The 17,065-nt window shown below is 39.4% G+C and overlaps 2 pseudogenes; one reads left to right on the top strand and one right to left on the bottom strand.

Moving 5' to 3' along the window:
• Positions 1-737: 737 nt before the first annotated feature.
• On the top strand, positions 738-2,502 carry LOC114498008 (annotated as a pseudogene).
• Positions 2,503-3,105: 603 nt separating this feature from the next.
• On the bottom strand, positions 3,106-9,002 carry LOC114497155 (annotated as a pseudogene).
• Positions 9,003-17,065: the final 8,063 nt, after the last annotated feature.

The following is a 17,065-nucleotide window of genomic DNA, read 5'->3' as shown; positions in this document are numbered from 1 at the left end:
TAATTATTTTATTTATTTACTCTTTATTTATTTTTAGAGAGGGGGAAGGGAGGAAGAGAGGGAGAGTAACATCAATATGTAGTTGCTTCTCATGTTTCCCCTCCTGGGGACCTGGTCCACACCCAAGGATTCTGCCCTGATGGGGAATTGAACCAGCAACCTTTGGTTCACAAGACAGAACTTAATCCACTGAGCCACACCAAACAGGGCTAAATTCAGAACAACCTTTATGATACAAATCTCTGTGTAGTATGGCTTACAAGTTAATAAAGGCATAGTACTGCTGAGAACCTAATCTTATTTACTGGATAGTACAGAATGGCATATGGTTTCCATACAGTTATGCCAACACACCCTAATCTCAATCTGTACACTCTCTGGGTCTTCCCTGATAATCAGTACTAAAGAAGTTGATTTTTGTCACTACCTTCCAATACAACCCATGTAAATAAAAAGGAAAAAAGTTTCTTTGGCCTTAAAAGAAAATTAAGCCCAGAATCTACCATGCTTTGCAGTTATGGGATATAAGATTAGTACAAACCCATAGTGTAACTTCGTATCATCTTACTGAGGAGTGGGGATGGGGGGAACACCCTGGTAAGGAAAGAAATCAATTATAGGACTACAAGTGCAGGAAGCAATAATGTTAAAATAGTAACAAAAAATTAATAACTGCAATTTTTTTTAAGAAACCTCAAGTCGTGCTCCCCTCTCAGGTGACAAGGTGGCAGGCAAACATGGTGGCCAATGTACACCATGTCCAAAATTATGTCTACTTTGAAAATTCCTCCAGCAATCTGTACCTAATCAGGAGGACAGGAGCACTCACCAAGACGGCAACTGTCAATGTGGAAGCAAAAGTGATGGTCTTTTATAGATGAGATATTTCCAACATGCTTATAATGCTCACAGATAAGCATGCTAAAGAAGTTGAAGGAAAATCTGAAAGAGTTGAGGTCACTTGACTGATAAACAGAAACATCAGTTGAAACATAGGAACTCTCTGTCACATCAGTATGAATCTCTGCCTGCAACACGTGTCAGGGGGAAATGCAATGTTACCCTACTGAATGAGACAGGGTCATTATTGTTATATTGCCATAAAGAAGATAGCACAGGCTGGCATGGCTCAGTGAATTGAGTGCCAGCCTATCAACCAAAGGGTTACTGGTTCGATTCCCCATCAGGGCACATGCCTGTGTTGTGGGCCAGGTGCCCAGTAGAGGGCACATGAGAGGCAACCACACATCGATATTTCTCTCTCTCTCTTTCTCCCTCCCTTCCCCTCTGTCTAAAAATAAATAAACAAAATCTTTTTTAAAAAAGAGGATATCTTTTTCTGCTTGTTGGTCTATAAGCTCTTAGCTGACAAAGGTGAAATCAGAGTGGGACCTAGATATCATGCAGAAATTCCAGAAATGCTCTTAGAAGGAGAAGCATATGAGAGGGAAGAGTTGAAGTTGAAAGTTAAAGTTTAGAATCCAAATAGCCCACTTACAGATGAACAGGTTGACCAGTTTTTAGTTGTAGCATGTGCCGGTGGGACATTTGCTGAAGCCCTTTACTGCAGTAATTCTGTAAGGCAGCCTAGTTTGCATATGAGTGCAGCTGCTGCTTCTCCAAACATCACTCTGTCTCATGTTATAGATACACTGTATAACCACAACTATGATTTGAGCAGTTCAACTAATGATTTAAGAGACACTTGGAGGAATGATTTTATGCAGAGATGAAATGGAAGAATGGTCAGCCTCTGAAGTTAGTTTATTTGAAGGGGTACTATAAAAATATGGTAAAGAATTCAATGATATATATCAAGATTTTATGCCTTGGAAATCATTGACTAACATCATTGAATATTATTACATGCGGAAAAGTACTAGCAGATAAATGCAGCATAAACATCTAACAACAGCAGAAGTTAAAAGTAAACTAAAATAAGTGTATACCCCACCATATAGCAAACTAAATTTCAACCAAATATCACCCATCAGCAATGGCAAACCTGGTGCTATGAATGGAGCTGAAGAGACCATGTTCCAGCCACTGAATCCCCTCACAGAGTAAGGCTATGAGAGCTGTTTTGCTCCTCGGTCTTACCAATGGTACACTTCAGGCCCAACTAATGTACAGTATAATGTGCACATTAATGTGTAGTAAAGATTATATGTAACCTATTGGCTCCATTGTAAAAAAAAACCCATAAATACCTGAAAATGCCCACCCAACCGAAGAAAACTTATTTCCCAGCCCATCTACAGAGGAACCCCATGTTAGAAGCCATATGTCTTGCAAGGCCATGCAGTAGATACTGGTACACTGGGCACACAAAGTCTTCAGTAAAGACCCACTAAGCTTTCTTCCTTCACACAACATATTTTATAAATTCTGCTCCTCACGTTTGCAAAAATACCTTTTAGCTGTGGCAGAGAGAAATGGCCATTTGTTCCTATTAATTAAGTGGGTATTAGGGTAGAATGTAAGTTGCTTTTAAATTCTTAGCCTTAAATTCTTAGCCTGACCATTTTCTCTCTTTCCCTGTATTTCTTGTTTTGTTTTTGTGTTTGTTTTCAGTAAACATAAGTTCTTATACTTAAAAAAGCTTCAACTCATGAAAGAAAAACTTTAACCACTATTGCAAAATCACACCTGTAAGAAACAGAAATTATATGTAAAATTTTAGCTGCAGTTTAATGAAACAGTCCTGGATGGTTAGGCTGAGGCCTATACCTAGGAGGATGAAAAGCCTTCTTTGTGGGAAATTTTGGGTGATAACCGGAGAAACGTTACACTGTTTATAAACCAAATTAAATTGTTGTAAACCTTTGTTTAGTAAAGAGTTTTATTTTACAAGCACATCAGCTTCACCAAAAAAGTGGTATAAAATACCTAAACACAAAAGAGACAATTTTTGCAAGATATTTAAGTCCTTGACATAAAAACAATCTATGCAATTCAAAATGATTACCTTATAATCATATTGAGGGCTTTCTGCAGATACAAAATGGTGGTTATGGGAAGTTAGACCCTAGTACCAATAAATAGGAGGCAGCCATCACCTTTTTCAATGAGTGTTCTCTTTTTTGCCTTTTTCATTAATTTTTCTTAATCAACTCTGCTTCTTAGCAAACTAGTAAAAACAGAAGTGTAATCACTGAACATAGCACTCTGGCAATGAAGACGTTTAAAACTTTTGATCTTCTGAAGCAAAGAAAGCACCATGGGACATTCAGAACTCTGATTTACAAACAGAGTGATCACAGATTTTCCTGGTTTAAAGATATCCATAGTTTGGCCAGATCATTAACAGAGTTCTAACTGAAGTTTGTTTCAAAGCTATCATAAGAACATTATGGTTCCAGATTGTTGCAAATAGTCTAATAAGTTCTCTCTGATTTCATTCCATTCATTAAATACCCACAAAGATTGAACAGTATGACATTATTAGGTCTCAAATTGTACTCTCATGAGTGATATTTTTGCAGTCACACCATAATTCATCTAGGCTTGACCCATAACTTGTGGGTCAAACTCACCCATCAATATTTCCAGAGTTTGATTTTGTTGACTACCTGACTCTCTAGAAAATCCAGACTATACCAATACAATAGTCAGAATTCCTCTGTCTCATAAAATATGCTGCTTCACTTGGAAAAAATGCATTAAGAAACTATTTCTTCCTGGAATGTCCAGCATGGGTTCCCTTGGTGAAACAGCCTCATGAAAGTTTTAGAAGAATAAAAAAAGCTTTGAATAGAGTGAAACCCACTTTAATCCCAAACAAGAGTCTACAGGGGAACCAGTGCATGTCTCTATGGTACATTTACACAATGGAACGTTATGCAGTAGAAAGAAAGGAGCTGCTACCCTTTGCAACAGCATGGATGGAACTGGAAAGAATTATGCTAAGCAAAATAAATCATGTGGTGGAAGACAAATACCATATGATCTCACCTTTAACAGGAACCTAATCAACAAAACAAACAAGCAAAATATAACCAGAAACACTGAAATAGAGAACAGGCTGACAGTGACCAGAGGGGAGGGAATTTCAGGGGAAAAGTGGAAGGGTTTGCAGGAACAAGTATAAAGGACACATGGACAAAAACAAGGGGTGGGGGTAGAAATGGGAGGGAGGTGTGGAGGGCTGGTGGGGTGGGCTGGGAGGAGAGTAAAAGGCAGAAAACTGTACTTGAACAACAATTAAAATATTAAAAAGCAATAAATAAGAGACAACTTGGAAAAAATAAAAATAAAATGAAAAATCCCCTAGAGAAAAACATACTACTCTCTTTGAATACATAAGTTTCTTTCTTGGCAGTTTTTGTCACATTTATGCCTGAAAACTAAGAACCATTCAAAAGTATGCACCCCTGAGATATTGGGGTGGTGTGAGGATCCCCAGATCTTTAGTTTTCAAAAGGTTGCAGCTGGGAGAATTAATCCTTCAGCAGCTTCTTTGTCTGTTTAAAAAATGTGCAGCTGCCATCACTGTGTGACTAGCAAAGCAACCACCACAGAAAATCGATGAAATCAAATATCCTCCTGTTGCTATCACTGTCATCAATTATTCAAGCTCTGTTACTAAAGTGCAGGCTCAAAAATTGTTTTGACTTCCCATCAAGATGGCAGCATAGGTAAACACAGCTTACCTCCTCACACAACCACATCAAAATTACAACTAAAATATAGAACAACCATCACTCAGAACCATCAGAAATTGAGATGAATGGAAGCCCAACAACTACAGAACTAAGGAAAATACACCCATCCAGACTGGTAGGAGAGGCAGAGTGCAAAATGAACTTGTCCCACATTCACATGTGATGGACAAAAATTCAGAAGGGATATCTCAGGAGAGATGAGTCCCAACTCCACACCAGGGCCCCAAGCCCAGTGTTCCAATGCCAGGAAAATAAGTCCCCACAACTTCTGGCTGCAAAAACCAGTGGGGATTGAGTCAGTGGAAGAAACTTCTGGAGTCCCAAGCAGTTCTTCTTAAAGAACACATCAACTTATTCAAATTTAATCCCTCTGAGTTTAAGCACCAGGGTAGCATCTTGAAAGGCACCAGTGGCATTCAAGGAGAAACTGATGTGTCTCACATCAAGGCAAGAGCTGGCACTCAGCTGTATCCCAGATTAAAAAAAAAAATAGACAGAGGCCATCGTCCCTTTTCTGAACCCTCTTCCCAGAAGGCCAAAGAACTAACAGGCAGGTGCATATTTGAGACTCCATCAATCTTGTTAACACTGTTTGCTCCATCAGGGATATCCTCTGAAACTCTCCCCCACCCATATGTACAGGCCCACCCCACTGAAGTTTCCATACAAATGGCTGGTCTTGGCTCAGGCTTTGCAAAATCTTCTCAAGCATGCAACAGTTGGCCTCAGTGAGTACTCAGGCCCTGTACTTTTTTAAAAGTGGCCTCAAGTCTGGCACTAGCAGCAGCTAGCCTAGATTAACAGCTTGGATTTGCCTGGGGATCTCAAACCCCAGCAAGTAGCAGCCATCCCAGGTTGCTTTATAGCTCATGCAGGGTGGCCCCAGGCAAAACACAGGTAGGGTCTGACCTTGGCCTGCACCACCCAGGAAACCCCAGAGCCTGCATGCCCAATGAACAGCTATAGACCATGTCAGAGAACCACCCCCCTTCCCATGAACTGCTGATCCTTCACAGAGGGCAGAAGTTGGTGTTCAATAGTCACAGCTGGTCCTTGAAGTTGTCTGCCCTGAATAAATACCTCCCATTGACCTGCCAACAGCAATTAAGGATCAACTACAAGAGGAGGGTATACTAAGCTCACATAAAGAGTGCACCTCTGGTACCCCATTTGGGTGATAGGGAAGACTGTGACACTGGACCCTACAGGACCCTACATTAGGCCATGATGCCAAGACACAAAGTCAAAGTAGCTCCACCTAATACATAGACAAAAACACAGGGAGTCTGCCAAAATGAGTAGACAAAGAAACATGGCACAAATGAAACAACAGATCAAAACTCCAGAAAAAGAACTAAACAAAATGGAGATATCAATCTACCAAATGCAAAATTCAAAACACTGGTTATAAGGATGCTCAAGGAACTTAGCAAGGACCTCAACAACACAAAAAAGATCTAGTCAGAAATTATGAATATACTAATTGAAATAAAAAACAAATTACAGGGGAATAACAGTAGAGTAGATGAAGCTAAGAATAAAATCAATGATTTGGAACAAAAAAAAGGAAAAATCAAAAAATCAGAACAAGAAGAAAAAAGAGCCCCCCAAAGTGATAATAATGTAATCAGCCTTTGGACAACTTTAAGAATTCCAACATTTACATTAGAAGGATGCCAGAAGGAGAAAAGAAACAGCAAGGAATTGGAAATCTATTTGAAAAAGTAATGAAAGCAACCCCTCCGTGCCAGTGGATTGAGCACGGGCTGTGGACCAAAGCATCGCAGGTTCAATTCCCAGTCAGGGCACATGCCTGGGTTGCAGGCCACGGCACCCAGCAATCGCACATTGATGTTTTTTTCTCTCTTTCTTTCTCCCTCCCTTCCCTCTCTAAAAATAAATAAATAAATACTTTTAAAAAAAGAAAAAGTAATGAAAGCAAATTACCTTAATTTGGTGAAGGAAATAGTTATGCAAGTCCAGAAAGCACAGACAGTAACAAATAAAATAGATGCAAAGAGGTCCATGACAAACACATCATAATTAAAATGCCAAATGTTAAATATAAAGAGAGAATCTTCAAAGCAACAAGAGAAAACCAGTTAATTATACCCAAGGGCATCCTCATAAGAATGTCAGATCATTTCTCAAAAGAAATTTTGCAGCTAGAAGGGATTGGCAAGAAATATTCAAAGTCATGAAGAACAATGACTTACATCCAAGATTTCTCTACCCAGAGAAGGTATCATTTAGAACTGAAACAGAAGGAGGCTAGATGGATGAAGAGTGAAAGGAAGCCACACTAACCTCCTCCCAAAACCAATCTGGAATTACAACTAAATTGTGGAGAAATCACCCAGAACAAACAACTGAGGAATAGTGAGTCAGAAGACTTATAACCTTGCACAGACAGAAGAATAAGCTTCAGCACAATGTGTTTCAAAGGAGTGCAGTGGAGGCTTGAGAGGGCTGTCTGGGCACCCACAGATGGCTGCATCTGAGAGATAATTAAGTAGCTTGTTGGACTCCCCTGAGAAGTGTGGAGTCTAAACCCTAAGGTGGGATCCCCAGCCTAGAACACCAGAGCCCCCAAAAGTATACAGATAGCAACCAGTGGCTAAAAAATGGCAGGGTTGTTTTTCACCAAAGATGGATAGCTAGAGATGCAGGGAGCTGTTTAAGGGGCCAACACACAAAAAAAATTTTGTAGCCACGTACTCCAATCTCTGGCAAAAGCTGGGCAGAGTGGGCTTGAGACGCTTAAGGAGAGACTGGGGAGGGAAGCTCTGAGGAAAAAGATTAAAGAGTAGCCACCAGGATTTCTGTGCTGAGAAATCCTCCATGCAACATCAGCAATCATGTTCAGACAGATTACTCCCCTCTGGGCAATAGCCTGAGGGAAAACAATAGCCCTGTCCCCAGGAGAGATTCTGCCCTGGCTCTGTGCTGCTTAAACCTGACTGAGTGCAGAGTGACTAAATTAACAATTTAAGGAGACAGCCACAGAGAGTAGATCCCTGGAAAAGGGGAGGGGGAGGCAGAGTGGACTCAAGATGGTTGAGGAGAGACTTGGAATGGAGGCTTCGGGGAGCAAAATGAGAGAGCAGCCACTGGGATCCCAGTGAAGAGTCATCACCCCTACAGCAGCAGTCACCCTGCTCAGGCAGACAACTCCCCTCTGAGCAGCAGCAGCCTCAGAGGAAACTATAGTACCAACACCAGGAGGGATTCTGTTCCACTATATGGGGCTTAAGCCTCACTACTGAGTGCTGAGTGACTAGATTGATAACTGAAAGAAACAGAGACAGTAGGTCCCTAGCAGTCAGGTTCCCTAAGGTGAGGTGGGATCAACATCTGACATCACTAGAGGCAAATAGAGGGAAAAAAAAAAGAAAGAAAAAATGTGGTAAATACTAGAGGCTACCTAAATCCACTGTGGTCTATTCCTTGATTAGTGACATTTTCATCCTACATACCTTTCTAACATTTATTTCTTGTCCAGCAAGTCTGTGTATATTAAATCACTAGAATTTATACTACAGTTTATTTCTCTCCTTTAATTTAATAGCCTTAATCTCTTTACAACCTTATTAATACTATTTCATTTGCTGTTAATAGTAGGATTCTATGGTGATGTTACAGGGTGCAGCCAAGAGGGGGAACCCCAAATAGGCATTCGAAATGGGGTCCAGAACTTAAGGTGTCCAGGAGATTTTAAGATGTCTTCACCCCCATTCCCCAGGTGTGGGCTGGGGGAAGGGACACATGGAGCAGGGCTTTTGAAAGCTGTTTCTCATAGCGACACCCCTGCAGCTAACCTCTGGTGTGGTCATTTAACATATCTATAGCCTTTGGCTTGTCGCTTAGATATGTTAAATAGCTGTGGCCGTGCTCAGAGCCAAGGGAATGGAAGTAACTTCCCCACCAAAACGTAACTGGGGGGCAGGTCCCCTGAGTTACAGCGCCTGCGTGGGAGCTTGGAGATGATTGGCTCCAGGACTTGGGGCCACACCTGCCCAGACTCATGATGGCAGTCCACTAAAGCTGGAAGGGTATGAGCTCTGGCATGTGAAGCTGAGTGTGGGAGGAGTCGGAAATGGGGCTGCAGAGGAAGATTGGCACGGGGATTTAAACCCAGATGCAGCAGCAATTGTAGAGAGAACCACACAGCTTTAGCAGAGTGGAGACTCCCGCAGCCCGGAGGGGGAGAACCATGCAGACTTGACAGAATGGAGACTCCCACAGCCCTGAGAGAGAGAATCACCATGCAGCTTTAGCAGAGAACCGCCACTTGGCTTTGGCAGAGTGGCAACCCCCTCCCCCCTCCCTTACAGCCATTGCGCAGAAGGAGAAGCACATGGTTTTGGCTGAATGGGGACTCCCGTGGCCCTGGGAGAGAAGACCACGTGCCTTTGCCGGAGTGGGGACCCCCACAGCTTTAGAAGGGGGAACCACCACCTGGTTTTAGCAGAGATCCCAGTGACTCAGCTGAGGGTGCCGGGAACCCAGGGAGTTCTCCCAGTCGAGATCGAGTACTAACTGGGAATAACCAGAGGACTGCCTGAGCCATGGACTTCTATTTCCTTTCCTGAGATACAGTACTCTGGACTGGGCAAAGGGGGAAGGAAGGAAGGACTGTGTCTGTTTGTGGGTCTTTTAAGGGACTTTAGGATTTTTGATTAAGACATTAGGTCACTACTTTAAATTTGTATAGCATTAAATAAACATTTCCTTTCCTTTTCACAAATCTCTGGCATTGAGAGACATCTTTCCTCAGGCAGTGGACATAATGGACCTGGGGGCTTCTTTCAATAATAGTATATCATCCCAGGCCCCCCTTGTTTGTTCTGTAACAGCAAGGGGAGATAATTTTAAAGATATAGAATTGTTCCTTGAGTTTTGTGGTTTTGTTCTGGCAGTACCAACACAAGAGCAAACAAAATGCGGTGGGTGGAATAAACCTCAGTCAACCAGGTGGAGGAAAAGGACTCACCAAAGAATGACTTAACAACAATAAAAACCCAATTACTTCCAGGGAGCCAACATAAAGGGCATCCAAGGACAGCATGTTCAGGAGATCAAGGAGACTTCACCACTGAATGTCACAGGTCTCATACTATAGATTTCACACCACAAAATCAGGGACTAAAATCAGATCAATTTAAGAAGCAGAGGCAAACAAGGAGAGTCTCACAAACAATGGGAAGACAAAGAAACAAACACAAAATGAAAGAACAGGAGGAATCCTCGGGGAAAAAAATGCTGAATGAAATAGAGGCAAGTCAACCATCAGATATTGAGTTCAAAGCAATGGTTATAGGGAAGCTCAATGATCTCACAGAGAATTACCAAAAACTACAGGGAAACTACAGTGAACTCACTACAAACTATATCAACATGAAAAGGAAAATAGAAACTATCCACAAGGGCCAAGAGGAAATGAACAATACAATTTCTGACCTGAAGAACACAGGTCAAGGAATCAAAAGCAGGTTAGATAAAGCTCAGGATCGAATCAGCAAGCTGGAAGACAAGATGAAAAAAAAACCCTCCCAGAAAGAACAAGAAAAGGTAAAAGGACTCAGAAAGAATGAAGAGGGGTTAAGGGAACTGCAGAACAACACAAAATGTAATGATATTTACATAATAGGGATACCACAAGGAGAAGAAGAGGAGCAAGGGATAGAAAACCTGTTTGAAAAAGTAATGAAGGAAAACTTCCCTAATTCCATGAGGGAAAAAGTCACACAACTCCAGGAAGCACAGAGGGTCCCAAACAACAGGAACCCAAAGAGGCCCATTCCAAGACACATCAAAATTAAAATGGCAAAATTAAAAGACAAAGAGGGAATCTTAATGACAGCAAGGGAGAATAAGGAAGTAACATCTAAGGGAGTCTTGATAAGGCAAGCAGCTGAATTCTGAACAGAAACATTATAAGTCTGAAGAGAATGGCAAGAAATACTCCAAATACTGGAAAACAAAGGTCTGCAATCAAAACTACTCTACCCAGCAAGGCTCCCGAATAAAATGGAAGGTGAAATAAGGAGTTTTCCAGACAAAAGAATGCTGAAAAAATATACCACTACCAAACCAGAACTGCAAGATATACTAAAAGGTTTGCTTTAAGAAGAGGAAGAAACGTAGTGAGATAGACAGGAACACAGGTACAAAGGGGGTTAAATGGCAATAAATAAGTACCTATTGATAATAACCTTAAATGTAAATGGATTAAATATTACAAATACAAAACATAGGGTAGCAGAATGGATGAGAAAATATGACTCAAACATATGCTGTGGAAAAGAGACCCACCTCAGAACAAAACACCTATACAAACTGAAAGTGAAGAATAGGAAAAAAAATATCCCAAGCAAACAGACAGAAAAAAAGGCTGGGGTAACAACACTTATTATCAGATGAAATAGAGTTCAAAACAAAATCCAAATGAAGAGACACAAAAAGACAATTCATTATACTCAAAGGAAGAATCCATCAAGACAAACATTATAAACATATATGCACCCAAAATAGGAGCACCCAAATATATAAGGAAAATCTTTGAGGACTTCAAGAAAGATAAAGACAGCAACAAACTTAATCTAGGGGATTTTAACAACGCACTGTCAAAAATGGATTGATCGCCCTGGCTGGTATGACTCAGTGGATTGAGTACCAGCCTGCAAACCAAAGGGTCACCAGTTTGATTCCGAGTCAGGGATCTGTGTTTCAGGCCAGGTCCCTGGTATGGGGCAAACCAGAGGCAACCACACATTAATGTTTCTCTCCTTCTCTCTCTCCTTCCCTTCCCCTCTCTCAAAAAAATAAATAAAATCTTTTAAAATTTTATTTATTTTAAAATGGATAGATCTTCCAAACAAAACATCAACAAGGATATTGCAGCATTGCCATGTATAATATGGAATTAACTGATATATATAGAACCTTTCATCACAAAAAAAGCAAATTACACATTCTTTTCAAATGCACATGGAACATTTTCAAAGAGAGACAACATGATAGCACACAAAACAAGTCTCAACATAATTCAAAAAAACTGAAATTATGATGAGGATTTTCTCAGACCACAAGGGACTGAAACTAGAAACCAACCACAAGAAAAAAACTCAAAAACACTTAAATTTGTGGAGACTGAATACCATGCTATGAACAATGAATGAGTAATAATGAGATCAAGGAAGAAATCCAAAAGTTTCTGGAAACAAATGAAAATGAACTTACAACAATCCATAACTTACATGACACACCAAAGGCAGTCCTGAGATGGAAGTTCATAGTGATACATGCCTACCTAAATAAGATAGCAACATTTCAAATAAACAACCTAACCCTATGCCTACAAGAACTGGAAGAACAACAAAGACAGCTCAGAACAAGTAGAAGGAAGGAAATAACGAAGATCAGAGGAGAATTAAATAACATCAAACCTAAAAGAACAACTCTAAGGATCAATAAATCCAGCATCTGGTTCTTTTAAAATATAAACAAAACTTACAAACCTTTCCGCAGACACATTAAGAAAAAAGAGCACACAAATAAACACAATCAGAAATGAAAGAGAAGAGATACAGCTGATGCCACAGAAATACAAAGGATTGTAAGAAATTACTATGAAGAACTATATGCTAAGAAACCTGAAAACCTAGGTGAAATTAACAAATTTCTAGAGAAATATAATTTTCCAAAACTGAACGAAGAAGAAGCAGAAAGCCTGAACATACTACTAACAGCTGACAAAATCAAAGCAATTGAAAAATAAAACAAAACCTCCCAGCACAGAAAAGCCCTAGACCAGACAGTTTCACAGGAGAATTCCACAAAACTTTTAAGGAAAAGCTAACTCCTATCCTTCACAGACTACTTAAAAAAATCCAAGAAGATGAAAAATTCCCAAACTCTTTTTATGAAGCCAGCACCATCCGTAGCCCAAAAACAAATACAGATACAACAAAGAAAGAAAACTTCAAGCATATATTGCTGATTAACATAGATGCTAAAATCCTCAACAATATTGGCAAACCACATCCTGAAATACATTAAAAGGATCATACATCATGATCAAGTGGGAGTCAACCCAGGGATGCAAGGATAGTACAATAATAGCAAGTCAATAAATATAATACATTACATAAACAAAAGCAAAAACAAAAATCACATGATCACATATCAATACATGCAGAAAAAAACATTCGATAAGGTACAGCACCCATTTATGATAAAAACACTCAGCAGAGTGGGAATAGAGGGAGCATTCCTCAACATAATAAAGGCCATACATGAGAGACCTATAGCCAACATCAAACTCAGTGGGCAAAAGCTAAACTCTTTCCCACCAAGATCAGGAACAAGACAAGGATGTCTGCTTTTACCATTCTATTCAACATAGTATTGGAAGTCCTAGCCACAGAAATTAAACAAGAACAAGAAATAAAAGCCATCCAAATGGGAAAGGAGGAAGGAAAATGGTCATTGTTTGCAGTTGACATGACAGGGTACCTAGAAAATCCTATAGACTCAACAACAACAACAACAACAACAACAAAGTACTCGACCTAATAAGTGAATTTGCAAAACAGTTGGATACAATGTTAATATTCAAAAATCAAAGGCATCTTTTGCACTCCAATAATGAAATATCAGAACCAGAAATCCGGAAAAAAAATCACATTTGATACATCAACAAGAAATGGAAAGTACCTAGGAATAAACCTAACCAAGGAGGTAAAAGACCTGTACTCAGAAAACAATACAACATTGAAGAAAGAAATTAAGAAAGACATGAACAAATATAAGCATGGACCATGTTCATGGATTTGAAGAATTAACATCATTGAAATGTCCTTACTACCCAAAGCAATTTGTAGATTCAACACAACCCCAATTAAAGTACCAATGACATATTTCACAGATATAAAACAAACATTTCAAAAATTTATATGGAACCACAAATGACCCTGAATAGCTGCAGCAATTTTGAGAAAGAACAAAGGAGGGATCAAAATACCTAGTGGCAAACTGTATTACAAGGAGAGTGTAATCAAAACTGCCTGGTACTGGCATAAGAACAGACACATGGACCAGTGGAACAGAACTGAGAGCCCAGAAATAAACCGAAGTCTCTATGGTCAATTAATATGTTACAAAAGAGGAAAAAGTATAAAATGGAGTAAAAATAACCTCTTCAACCAATAGTATTAGGAGAGTGGGACATCTACATGCAAAAAAGTGAAACTCAACCACCAACTTACACCATACACAAAAATAAACTCAGATAAAAGACTGAAATATAAGTCATAACACCGCAAATTACTAGAGGAAAAAACATAGGCAGGAAAATCTCAGATATTCCACACAGCAATATTTTCACCAATATATCTTCTAGAACAAAGGGCATTACATAAAAAATAAACAAATGGAATATCAGCAAAATAAAAAGCTTCTGCACAGCTAAAGAAAACATCAGCAAAATGAAAAAGGAACCAACCACATGGGAAAATATATTTGCAAATGACACCTTGGACAAGGATTTGATCTCCAAAGTATATAAAGAACTCACACAATTCACTCCAGGAAGACAAAGAACCCAATTAACAATGCGCAAGGCACCTGAACAGATACTCCTCCAGGTGGACATGTAGGGGGCCTAGAGACATATGAAAAGATGTTCAGCATCACTGGCCATCAGAAAGATGCAAATGAAAACCACACAGAGATACGACTTCACACTGGTCAGAATAGCCCTCATGACCAAATCAACGAACAAGTGCTGCCAAGGTTGTAGAGAAAAATGAACCCTAGTACTCTGTTGGATGGAATGCAGACTGGTGCAGTCACTATTGAAAACCATATGGAATTTGCTCAAAAACTAAAAATTATTCTAAATTTATTATAGAAAATTATATATCACTTAACTACTTGGGGTAAAACTAAAATAATTCAACAACTTGTAAATATTTCCCAAATGGTCAGCATCATGGTACTTCTATGGATAAGTTATTATTTATTATTTATAGCAAGATAAATATGTTATTTGCATATTTTGGGATTGGGTTTGTCTTCCAGTACCAAAAGATTAAAAACTGTTGGCTTATCTCTGCAGTAACAAGTAATTTGCATGAAACAGCCCACAGCTAATAAGAAGCTCAGAGTGTCACAAGGATTGAAGCCCCACTTGTAATCCTGACCCACTCTTCTTAGCATAAGGTTTCTGTACCATAGCTACAGGGTGACTTCTTTAGTCTCTGGCACTGTGTACAAATTCCAAGATGGAAAAAGGATAATGAATGGTGAGATGAAGAACAGAGGGCGAGAGGCACAATCCAGCCTTGTTGAATCATCAGAAATAATGTGGCTATGCTTGAAGATCCACCTAGCAACTTTTGTTTCTATCTAAGCAGTCAAAATTAGAGCACATGTTCACCCATAGCTGTTAGAGCATCTGTAGAGTTGAATACCTGGATTCTTTTAGTAGGAACATAGAGGAGAATGGATATTGAAGAAGCAATTGGCTATTTCTGCCACAATGGCATAATTTTTATTGACTATGTGGTAAAACCTTAAATTGCATGGTTCAATTTACTACTGTTCTTGATTTCCTTACTTCAGACACACAGGAAGGATACTTCCATACTCCCTTGAAGTTAGGCACAGCTATACACCTACTTGTAGCTAATGAAGCATGAGCAGTTGTGGTGTGTATAGCCCCCAGGTGACAGTATTAAGCTACAGTGACTGACTTGAAGCCTTTTGCTGCAGAAACCAGGGAGGTAAGTGTCAAGAAGGAGTGGAGTCAGAATGGTCACTGTGAGCAGTGCTCTCTGGCAACATCCACATGTAGCACTAGAGCCATAAACAAACCTTTGCTCTTTTAAGCCACTAGGATTTGGAGTTGGTTTCTAACCTATCTTATTCTGAATGAAACATACTAACAGTAATTTTTTCAGTATTCTCAATTAAGTATGTTTTAATGAGGGCCATTTCCCTCTACATCTTGTTCAAAGAGCCTGTTTAACTCTTCAAAGCTTATATTCCCCTTTTCATTTCCCTACAGATTATCACTGCTTCCAATTACTATTATGTTAAGAAGTAAACTGTTTTTTTTATTTTTCTATATTTAAGGTATATTTATTTATTATTTAGTTTATTTGTTTTTTATTTTAATTGTTGTTCAAGTACAGTTTCCTGCCTTTTACCCCCGTCCCAGCCCACCTCCCCAGGCCTCCGCACCTCCCTCCTATTTCTACCCCCCCCTTGTTATTGTCCATGTGTCCTTTATACCTGTTCTTGCAAATCCTTCCCCCTTTTCCCTGAAATTCTCTCCCTTCTAGTCACTGTCAGTCTGTTCTCAATTTCAGCATCTTTTGAAACATATACCGTGTTCATGGATTTGAAGAATTAACATAATCAAAATGGCCATATTACCCAAAGCAATTTACAGATTCAATGCGATACCTATAAAAGTACCAATGGCATATTTCACAGGCACAGAACAAACACTTCAAAAACTTATATGGAACCATAAATGACCCTGAATAGCTGCTGCAATTTTGAGAAAGAAGAGCAAAGTAGGAAGGATAACAATATCTGATATCAAACTGTATTACAAGGCCACTGTAATCAAAACAGCCTGGTGCTGGCATAAAAAAGGACACATATACCAATGGAACAGAACAGAGAGCCCAGAAATAAGCCCAAGTCTCTATGGTCAATTACTATTCAACAAAGGGAGCAGCAACATAAAATGCAGTAAAAATAGCCTCTTCAACAAATGGTGTTGGAAGAGCTGGACAGGTAGCTACATGCAAAAGAATGAAACTCGATTACCAACTTACACCATACACAAAAATAAATTCAAGGTAGATAAAATATTTAAATAAAATTCATGACAACATTAAAGTCCTAGAGGAGACATAGGCAGGAGAATCTCAGATATTTCACACAGCAACATTTTTACTGATATGTCCCGTAGAGCAACAGACATAAAGGAAAAAATAAACAAATGGGATCTCATCAAAATAAAAAGTTTCTGCATGGCTAAAGAACACAATAATAAAATAAAAGGAGGACAAACTGTATGGGAAAACATATTTGCCAATGATACTTCATACAAGGGTTAATCTCCAAAATATATAAAGAACCCACACAACTCCACTCTAAGACAAGCAACCCAATTAAAAAAATGGGCAAAGGACTTAAACAGACACTTCTCAAAGGAGGACATCCAGAGGATGAAAAGATGCTCAGTATTTCTAGCTATCAGAGAGCTACAAATTAAAACCACAATGAAATACTACTTCACACCAGTCAGAATGGCCATCATAAACAAAGCAACAAGCAACAAGTGTTGGAGAGGTTGTGAGAAAAGTGGACCCTAGTGCACT

This window comes from Phyllostomus discolor, chromosome 5, assembly GCF_004126475.2.
Source record: "Phyllostomus discolor isolate MPI-MPIP mPhyDis1 chromosome 5, mPhyDis1.pri.v3, whole genome shotgun sequence".
NCBI lineage: Eukaryota > Metazoa > Chordata > Mammalia > Chiroptera > Phyllostomidae > Phyllostomus > Phyllostomus discolor.
Note: the sequence above shows the minus strand (reverse complement) of the source record. Positions and strands in the feature narration are given on the sequence as shown.